Here is a 10,865-nt window from a genome sequence, read left to right as displayed (position 1 = left end):
AGACAAGATGAGTATTGAGTGTTGAGTGTTTCCCTTGTCGAAGCCTGTGGTCGCTTTGTTATAGGCATATGTCTATGGCTGTTATTGCCAAGTGGAGTCCATCTTGGATCAACAGCAGCCAGGAGGATATAACCAGTGATTTCTGGGTCCATGTTATGTTGATCCTCCCTCCAGCTCTCAGACAGATGTGTGGACGATGACAAGTTTAAAAAGTGACATGTTTTACGAGGTGACGAACAGAGAATGCGTAAACACAAGTTCCATTGTGTTTCCCATTACCTTCCCCTCCCCTCTACTCCTGACCTACTACTCCTCCGATCCCTCCCTTCACCCCTCCCTTCACACCTCCCTTCACACCTCCCTTCACCCCTCCCTTCACACCTCCCTTCACACCTCCTGACCTACTCCCTTCCTCCTCGATCCCTCCCTTCACACCCTCCCTTCACCCTCCTTCACACCTCCCTTCACCCCTCCTCTACTCCTGACCTACACTCCTCCCCCTCCCTTCACACCTCCCTTCACCCCTCCCTTCACACCTCCCTTCACCCCCCTTCCCTTCACACCTCCCTTCACCCCTCCCTTCACACCTCCCTTCACCCCTCTCTTCACTCCTCCTTTCACACCTCCCTTCACTCCTCCTTTCACACCTCCCTTCACCCCTCTCTTCACCTCCTCCTTTCACACCTCCCTTCACCCCTCCCTTCACACCTCCCTTCACCCCTCTCTTCACTCCTCCTTTCACCCTCCCTTCACCCTCCCTTCACACCTCCCTTCACCTCCCTTCACCCTCCTTCAACCCCTCCCTTCACCCCTCCCTTCACACCTCCCTTCACCTCCCTTCACCCCTCCCTTCATCCCTCCCTTCACCCCTCCCTTCACACCTCCCTTCACCCCTCCCTTCACACCTCCCTTCACACCCTCCCTTCACCCCTCCCTTCACACCTCCCTTCACCCCTCCCTTCACACCTCCTTCACCCCTCCCTTCACCCCTCCCTTCACCCCTCCCTTCACACCTCCCTTCACCTCCCCTTCACCCCTCCCTTCACCCCTCCCTTCACCCCTCCCTTCACCCCTCCCTTCACCCCTCCCTTCACCCCTCCCTTCAACCCTCCCTTCACCCCTCCCTTCACACCTCCCTTCACCCCTCCCTTCACCCCTCCCTTCACACCCTCCCTTCACCCCTCCCTTCACACCTCCCTTCACCCCTCCCTTCACCCCTCCCTTCACCCCTCCCTTCACACCTCCCTTCACCCCTCCCTTCACCCCTCCCTTCAACCCTTCCCTCCCTTCACCCCTCCCTTCACACCTCCCTTCACCCCTCCCTTCACCCCTCCCTTCACCCCTCCCTTCACACCTCCCTTCACACCTCCCTTCACACCTCCTTCACCCTCCCTCCTTTCACCCCTCCCTTCACCCCTCCCTTCACCCCCTCCCTTCACCCTCCCTTCACCCCTCCCTTCACCCCTCCCTTCACACCTCCCTTCACCTCCCTTCACCCCTCCCTTCACCCCTCCCTTCACCCCTCCCTTCACCCCTCCCTTCACACCTCCTTTCACCCCTCCCTTCACATCTCCATTCACACCTCCCTTTTTCTCTCCCTTCACCCCTCCCTTAACGCCTCCCTTCACATTTCCCTTTTTCTCTCCCTTCACCCCTCCCTTCACCCCTTCACCCTCCCTTCTCCTTTCAACCCTCCCTTCACCCCCCTCACTTTCAAACCTCCCTTCACCCTCCCTTCACCCTCCCTTCACGCCTCCCTTCACACCTCCCTTTTTCTTCTCCCTTCACACCTCCCTTTTTCTCTCCCTTCACACCTCCCTTCACCCCTCCCTTCACACCTCCCTTCACCCCTCCCTTCAACCCCTCACTTCACACCTCCCTTCACCCCCCTCCCTTCACACCTCCTTCACACCCCCTTCAACCCCTCCCTTCACCCCTCCCTTCACACCTCCCTTCACCCCTCCTTCACACCTACCTTCAACCCCCCTTCACCCCTCCCTTCACACCTCCCTTCACCCTCCCTTCACACCTCAACTTTCACACCCCCCCTTCAACCCTCACTTCACCCCTCCCTTCACACCTCCTTCACCCCTCCACTTCACATCTTCCACCTCCCTTCACACCTCCCTTCACCCCTCCTTCACACCTCCCTTCACCCCTCCCTTCACACCCCCTTCAACCCTCCCTTCACCCCTCCCTTCACACCTCTCCCTTCACCCCTCCCTTCACCCCTCCCTTCACACCTCCTTCACCCCTCCCTTCACCCCTCCCTTCACCTCCCTTCCCCTCCCTCACACCTCCCTTCACACCTCCCTTCACCCCCTTCACACCCTCTTCACTCCTCTCTTCACCCCTCCCTTCACACCTCCCTTCACCCCTCCCTTCAACCTCCCTTCACCCCTCCCTTCACACCTCCCTTCACCCCTCCCTTCACACCTCCCTTCACCCCTCCCTTCACCCCTCCCTTCACCCCTCCCTTCACCCCTCCCTTCACCCCTCCCTTCACACCTCCCTTCAACCTCCCTTCACACCTCCCTTCACACCTCCCTTCACCCCTCCCTTCACACCTCCCTTCACCCCTCCCTTCACACCTCCCTTCACCCCTCCCTTCACCCCTCCCTTCACGCCTCCCTTCACACCTCCCTTTTTCTCTCCCTTCACCCCTCCCTTCACCCCTCCCTTCACACCTTCCTTCACCCCTCCCTTCACCCTCCCTTGACCCCCTTCACGCCTCCCTTCACACCTCCCTTTTTCTCTCCCTTCACCCCTCCCTTCACACCTCCCTTTTTCTCTCCCTTCAACCCTCCCTTCACCCCTCCCTTCACACCTCCCTTCACCCCCCCTTCAACCCTTCCTTCACCCCTCCCTTCACACCTTCCTTCACCCCTCCCTTCACCCCCCTCCCTTCAACCCTCCCTTCACATCTCCCTTCACCTCCCTTCACCCATCCCTTCAACCCTCCCTTCACATCTCCCTTCACCTCCCTTCACCCATCCCTTCACACCCTCCCTTCACTCCTCCCTTCACACCTCCCTCCTCACCCCCTTCCCTTCACCCCTCCCTTCACCCCTCCCTTCAACCCTTCCCTTCACCCCCCCTTCACACCTCCCTTCACACCTCCCTTCACCCCTCCCTTCACCCTCCCTTCACCCCTCATTTCAAACCTCCCTTCACCCCTCCCCCTTCACCCTCCCTTCACACCTCCTTTCACCCCTCCCTTCACATCTCCATTCACACCTCCCTTTTTCTCTCCCTTCACCCCTCCCTTAACGCCTCCCTTCACATTTCCCTTTTTCTCTCCCTTCACCCCTCCCTTCACACCTCCTTTCAACCCTCCCTTCACCCCTCCCTTCACACCTCCCTTCACACCTCCGTTCACCCTCCCTTCACGCCTCCCTTCACACCTCCCTTTTTCTCTCCCTTCACCCCTCCCTTCACACCTCCCTTTTTCTCTCCCTTCACACCTCCCTTCAACCCTCCCTTCACACCTCCCTTCACCCCTCCCTTCACCCCTCCCTTCACCCCTCCCTTCACCCCTCCCTTCACCCCTCCCTTCACCCCTCCCTTCACTCCTCCCTTCACTCCTCCCTTCACACCTCCCTTCACCCCTCCAGCTGAGAGAAGTTGGCTGCAAGGCCTGTCAATACCCAATTAAAGGAGTTGAAAGTGAGTGTCATAATAAAATTATGTAGAGAGATTAGGGGAGCATTTCGGAGGAGAAGGGGAGGGAGGGAGGAGTGGAGGGAGGGGAGGAGGAGGGGAGGAGGAGGGGACAGAGGGGAAGGAGGGTAGGGAGGGGAGGAGGAGGGGACGGAGGGGAGGGAGGGGAGGAGGAGGGAGGAGGAAGGGGACGGAGGGGAAGGAGGGGGAGGGAGGGGAGGAGGAGGGGACGGAGGGGAAGGGGGGAGGGAGGGGAGGAGGAGGGGAGGGAGGAGGGGGGGAGGGAGGAGGAAGGAGGGGAGGGAGGGAGGAGGAGGAGGGACGGAGGGGACGGAGGGGAGGGAGGGGAGGCGGAGGAGAGGGAGTGGAGGAGGAGGGGACGGAGGGGAAGGAGGGTAGGGAGGGGAAGAGGAGGGGAGGAGGAGGGGACGGAGGGGAAGGAGGGTAGGGAGGGGAGGAGGAGGGGACGGAGGGGAAGGAGGGGAGGGGAGGAGGAGGGGACGGAGGGAAGGAGGGGAGGAGGGGAGGGAGGGGGGAGGAGGGGAGGAGGAGTGGACGGAGGGGAGGGGAGGGGAGGGGAAGGAGGAGGGAGGGAGGAGGAGGAGGGAGGAGGAGGGGAGGGAGGAAGGAGGGGAGGGAGGGGAGGGAGGAGGGGAGGAGGAGAAGGGGAGGGGAGGGAGGGAGGGGAGTAGGAGGGGACGGAGGGAAGGAGGGGAAGGAGGGGAGGAGGAGGGGACGGAGGAAGGAGGAAGGAGGGGAGGAGGAGGGACGGATTGGAAGGAGGGGAAGGAGGGAGGAGGAGGGGACGGAGAGGAAGGAGGGGAAGGAGGGGAGGAGGAGGGGAGGAGGAGGGAAGGAGGGGAGGAGGAGGGGACGGAGGAGGAGGAGGAGGGGAGGAGGAGGGGAGGAGGAGGGGACGGAGGGGAGGAGGGGAGGAGGGGAGGAGGAGGGGACGGAGGGGACGGAGGGGAAGGAGGGGAGGAGGGGAGGAGGGGAAGTAGGGGAGGAGGGAAGGAAGGAGGGGGAGGAGGAGGGGAAGGAGGGGAGGAGGAGGGGAGGAGGGAGGGGAGGGAGGGGAAGGAGGGGAGGAGGGGAGGAGGAGGGGACGGAGGGGACGGAGGGGAAGGAGGATGGAGGGGACGGAGGGAGGGAAGGAGGAAGGAGGAAGTAGGGAGGGAGGGGAAGGAGGAGGGAGGGGAGGGGAAGGAGGGAAGGAGGGGAGGAGGGGAAGTAGGGGAGGGAGGGGAAGGAGGAGGGGAGGAGGAGGTGAGGAGGAGGGGAGGAACCCACCTCCCATTTAAGGCGGACATATTCAGAGGTTATTGGAAGGAGAAATACATACATAGAAGCTTTTTTTGTACTTTAGATTTTTTATATATCTGTTTTATTTTTGTATTTTGTTCCCCGATTGTCTTTCTCCTCAAATATGTATATTTCTCTCAAGAGGAAGGGAAGCTTCACGCCAGTGAAATATCTCATCCTTCTTTTTTCACTGGTATTATTTTGTTGATGTTCCGGTTTCAGTAGCTTTGTCATTTAGTTTCAGAGTTCTATTTTTCCTTGTTTGTTAAGTTCCTAGGTTCTCCATCATATTCTGTTTATTTTCTGACATCACTGTGGAGAGTCCTGGAAAACTGCCTCTGGACCGCTTGCTGCTAGAGGAGGAGGAACTCCCATAAGTGCTTTTTCATGTTGTCAGGTGTTATTCTGCGATAGTTACAGTCTCCTGTGTCTGTCAGACGAACGTAACACAAAGACAAACGTAATACCCCAAACTAAATACTTTTAGAGAAAGCACAATCTAAATGAACACATTCTCTCATGTTTCATTTTTTGTGTTAGGTTTCTGTTTTTCACAGAGACTATTCTCTATTGTCCATCAGAAATAAAAGCTTGGTGAATCTACACAAGGTCAGCAGTACTGTGCTAGAAGCCTCTCGATCAATAAACCCTGTTGTCTGAAGGGGACGGTCTCTACCCAGCACTTTTCCCACAGGACCTTTCAACTCTAAAAGAGTTTTTTTTTCAATGTTTTGGCATGCAGGACCCTATTGGTTGCTTAGCTTCAATATTTCCCCTTTCTTCATAATAGCACACTATTTCCCTGTGAGTCATAATAACATACTATTTCCCTGTGAGTCATAATAGCACACTATTTCCCTGTGAGTCATAATAACACACTATTTCCCTGTGAGTCATAATAACATACTATTTCCCTGTGAGTCATAATAACACACTATTTCCCTGTGAGTCATAATAACACACTATTTCCCTGTGAGTCATAATAACACACTATTTCCCTGTGAGTCATAATAACACACTATTTCCCTGTGAGTCATAATAACACACTATTTCCCTGTGAGTCATAATAGCATACTATTTCCCTGTGAGTCATAATAACACACTATTTCTGTGTGAGTCATAATAGCACACTATTTCCCTATGATTCATAATAACATACTATTTCCCTGTGAGTCATAATAACACACTATTTCCCTGTGAGTCATAATAACACACTATTTCCACGTGTGTCATAATAAAACAATATTTTCCTGATAGTCATAATAACACACTATTTCCCTGTGAGTCATAATAACACACTATTTCCCTGTGAGTCATAATAACACACTATTTCCACGTGTGTCATAATAAAACAATATTTTCCTGATAGTCATAATAACACACTATTTCCCTGTGAGTCATAATAACACACTATTTCCACGTGTGTCATAATAAAACAATATTTTCCTGATAGTCATAATAACACACTATTTCCCTGTGAGTCATAATAACACACTATTTCCACGTGTGTCATAATAAAACAATATTTTCCTGATAGTCATAATAACACACTATTTCCCTGTGAGTCATAATAGCACATTTTCACTCCAGTCGCCATCCAAAGTCATCCACTCCTTCTCCTCTGTCATTAAGGAAGCCAGTCAGCCACCTGGACAGCTTTGTGAAACAGCAAAACACTTCCCTCTCCTTGGATTTAGCCATGAGAATAATGTTGGTCCAGAGATTAGAGTGGAAGCGTTTGGTTTATGACATTGTGGGGACCTGACTGAAGGACCCCCTCTAGACTCTAGAGTCCCTACACAGCAGATGATGTTAATGGAGACATCAATGTGTTGCACTATTGTCACTGGTTCATACTGGCAAAATCTGTCTTTCAAATCTTCAAATTGAGTAGCATCCCAAATGGTTCGAAATCTAACCCTTTGCTCTGACAGGAAGGGGTTGGAGGGTTAGGCCAGTTTGAGAAGCTACCACTTCATCTGAAGGTCTTGAAAAAGCGGGGTTGGTGGGGGGTTGGTAGAGCTGGGAATGTTGAATGTTGATTCAAGCTTTTGCCGTACTTTAAGTCTGTGTTTAAATGACAACATGGGTGGGTCCAAATTATTTCAATATGAAGTGACGTCTAAAACGTGGATTTCAGACTATTTCCACAAACATCTGAACAAGATGTTATACAAAAACGCCAGAAAACGTTACATTTATTTTCATGAAAATAAATATGGTATAATATTTCACGTTATGGTACATTGCTCCACATTAATGCCAGATACAGTATATTATAATTATGGTGTAAACATTGGCATGGCTTTTTCCCGCCATCTGCAGTTTAGCTTCTCCCTTATGAAAGGAATGATTAACACAATACATCAGAGAATGTTCTAGGACCTCATTGGACAGAACTAAAGAGGTGAAACCACGTTATTGAGAGGATTGTTTGGTTGTGGTGGTGACTGCTGTCATTTGTTGGTAGCAGTGGTGAGGAGAGAGACTGCATTCCAATGTCCCAAAACATTGGTCATTACCTGAGCTTTAAAGATTACTTTGACTTACTTAGCTTATTATGCAGACTAGAGTCCAAGCATTAGAGATCTAGACCATTAGAAGGGAGACCTAGCATTTCCAGATGACCGACACCTCTCTTTCTGCCTCTCTGTTTTTTCACTCTCTCTGTGCAGCACTTTCTCATTTCTGTCTCTCATTTTATCTCTTAAATCTTCTCCATCTGTCTCTCTCACTGTCAAACCTCTGCTTCTCGTTATCTCTCTATTCCTTTCTGTCTCAAATCACATTATATTTGTCACATGCGCCGAATACAACGGGTGGGGGAAATCATGTCCGTGAAATGCTTGCTAACAAGCTCTTCCCGACAATTCAGAGTTCAAAAAGAATAATACAAATAAAAATAGCAACAGTATGACTATGAAGGTTGGCTCTTTGTTAGTTGCTTTTCAGAATGGTCAATAGTCTGGAGTTGAACCTGCAGTCTTCTTTCAAAGTCCCACCATATTACCCTGCAAGTACACGCACACACACGAAAGGCATAAACACACACACACGCACACACACGCAGGCATACACACACACGCAGGCATACACACACACAAGAAGGCATACACACACACACACGCAGGCATACACACACACACGCACACACACGTGCAGGCATGCACACATACACACGCAAACACACAAACACACACACACAGGCATACACACATAAACACACACATAAACACACACATAAACACACACACACCACTAACTTTCCCTTCAATGCCGAAAAGCATCTCCTTCTGCAATCGTTCTTCCCTAGCTAATGTCTGCATGCCTTGTTGTGATGCTTCCTCAGGAAACATGTAAAACACCATTTGACAGAGAATACAATACTTTTCAAATGTTTTAAACTGGCCTCAGCTCTCCCTCTTTCTCTCCCTATCAAAGCCTTGGACAATCAGGGTTTTATCGCCTCTGGAAATGAACGCAGGAAACAGATCCTGTTCTGATTAAACACACCTGCCATGTTAAAAGCTCTCCGACACCTTGTTGCCCGAGACACAACCTGCAGCTCACAGTCAGATTGATCTATCTGCTCTCATGTGCCACAGAGGGAACTCACTGGGAGGTTTACGTGTGTGTGTGTGTGTGTGTGTGTGTGTGTGTGTGTGTGTGTGTGTGTGTGTGTGTGTGTGTGTGTGTGTGTGTGTGTGTGTGTGTGTGTGTGTGTGTGTGTGTGTGTGTGTGTGTGTGTGTGTGTGTGTGTGTATGTGTGTGTGTGTGTGTGTTTCTACAATAAGCAGGAAACAAGGACAGTCGGATGGTTTCTACTTTAATAAGAATGCACCATATGACAACCCTTCATTTTCTTCACTTTTGCTATAATTTTACAAACTAGATATAAAAGACCATAAATAATGACATAAGTTACATGTACCTAAAATCCTTGACCAAAAAAAATTGAATGAACAAAAATAATAATAGAAAAAAAAGCATTAAAAAAAGAGATTGATAGTGTTAGTGTGCATGGCTGGATCATATGGTATCAGAAGGCATACAATGACAAACATTCATTTGTGTTTTGTTAGGTTTTTTCATCAGTAACTAAATGAAAAAGTATTATACAGTACATTCTGTTTCCCTTTCCTCACACTTCTTGCATATTTCCACATGACAGGTCCTTGATGGATTAAAACCCAACTTCACCAATGAGAAGAGCATTGAGCTGGACTGGTATGGAGGAGCATTGAGCTGGACTGGTATGGAGGAGCATTGAGCTTGGCTGGTATGGAGGAGCATTGAGCTGGACTGGTATGGAGGAGCATTGAGCTGGGCTGGTATGGATGAGCATTGAGCTTGGCTGGTATGGAGGAGCATTGAGCTGGGCTGGTATGGAGGAGCATTGAGCTGGGCTGGTATGGATGAGCATTGAGCTTGGCTGGTATGGAGGAGCATTGAGCTGGGCTGGTATGGAGGAGCATTGAGCTGGACTGGTATGGAGGAGCATTGAGCTGGACTGGTATGGAGGAGCATTGAGCTTGGCTGGTATGGAGGAGCATTGAGCTGGACTGGTATGGATGAGCATTAAGCTGGGCTGGTATGGAGGAGCATTGAGCTGGGCTGGTATGGATGAGCATTGAGCTTGGCTGGTATGGAGGAGCATTGAGCTGGGCTGGTATGGAGGAGCATTGAGCTGGGCTGGTATGGATGAGCATTGAGCTTGGCTGGTATGGAGGAGCATTGAGCTTGGCTGGTATGGAGGAGCATTGAGCTGGACTGGTATGGAGGAGCATTGAGCTGGACTGGTATGGAGGAGCATTGAGCTGGGCTGGTATGGAGGAGCATTGCGCTGGACTGGTATGGAGGAGCATTGAGCTGGGCTGGTATGGAGGAGCATTGAGCTTGGCTGGTATGGAGGAGCATTGAGCTGGACTGGTATGGAGGAGCATTAAGCTGGGCTGGTATGGAGGAGCATTGAGCTGGGCTGGTATGGATGAGCATTGAGCTTGGCTGGTATGGAGGAGCATTGAGCTGGGCTGGTATGGAGGAGCATTGAGCTGGGCTGGTATGGATGAGCATTGAGCTTGGCTGGTATGGAGGAGCATTAAGCTGGGCTGGTATGGAGGAGCATTGAGCTTGGCTGGTATGGAGGAGCATTGAGCTGGACTGGTATGGAGGAGCATTGAGCTGGGCTGGTATGGAGGAGCATTGCGCTGGACTGGTATGGAGGAGCATTGAGCTGGGCTGGTATGGAGGAGCATTGGGCTTGGCTGGTATGGAGGAGCATTGAGCTTGGCTGGTATGGAGGAGCATTGCGCTGGACTGGTATGGAGGAGCATTGAGCTGGGCTGGTATGGAGGAGCATTGAGCTTGGCTGGTATGGAGGAGCATTGCGCTGGACTGGTATGGAGGAGCATTGAGCTGGGCTGGTATGGAGGAGCATTGCGCTGGACTGGTATGGAGGAGCATTGAGCTGGGCTGGTATGGAGGAGCATTGAGCTGGGCTGGTATGGAGGAGCATTGAGCTGGGCTGGTATGGCGGAGCATTGAGCTTGGCTGGTATGGAGGAGCATTGCGCTGGACTGGTATGGAGGAGCATTGAGCTGGGCTGGTATGGAGGAGCATTGCGCTGGACTGGTATGGAGGAGCATTGAGCTGGGCTGGTATGGAGGAGCATTGAGCTGGACTGGTATGGAGGAGCATTGAGCTGGACTGGTATGGAGGAGCATTGAGCTGGACTGGTATGGAGGAGCATTGAGCTGGACTGGTATGGAGGAGCATTGAGCTGGACTGGTATGGAGGAGCATTGAGCTGGACTGGTATGGAGGATCATTGAGCTGGACTGGTATGGAAGAGCATTGGGCTGGACTGGTATGGAGGAGCATTGAGCTGGACTGCTATGGAGGAGC

At 51.9% G+C, this 10,865-nt stretch overlaps 1 protein-coding gene across 2 annotated transcripts in view; it reads right to left on the bottom strand.

The window, feature by feature from the left end:
* Nucleotides 1-8,775: 8,775 nt before the first annotated feature.
* Nucleotides 8,776-10,865, bottom strand: part of LOC118396887 (ephrin type-A receptor 4-like) — an 86,688-nt gene continuing 84,598 nt past the window's right edge. For both annotated transcript variants that reach the window (XM_052467901.1, XM_052467902.1), the window contains exon 18: nt 8,776-10,865. This exon is cut by the window's right edge and continues 1,632 nt beyond it. The gene's annotated coding sequence lies outside the window, so the exon portion shown is untranslated.

This window comes from Oncorhynchus keta, chromosome 18 (genome assembly GCF_023373465.1).
Source record: "Oncorhynchus keta strain PuntledgeMale-10-30-2019 chromosome 18, Oket_V2, whole genome shotgun sequence".
Classification (NCBI taxonomy): domain Eukaryota; kingdom Metazoa; phylum Chordata; class Actinopteri; order Salmoniformes; family Salmonidae; genus Oncorhynchus; species Oncorhynchus keta.
The sequence above is the reverse complement of the archived record's forward strand: the minus strand, read 5'-3'. Positions and strand labels throughout refer to the sequence as shown.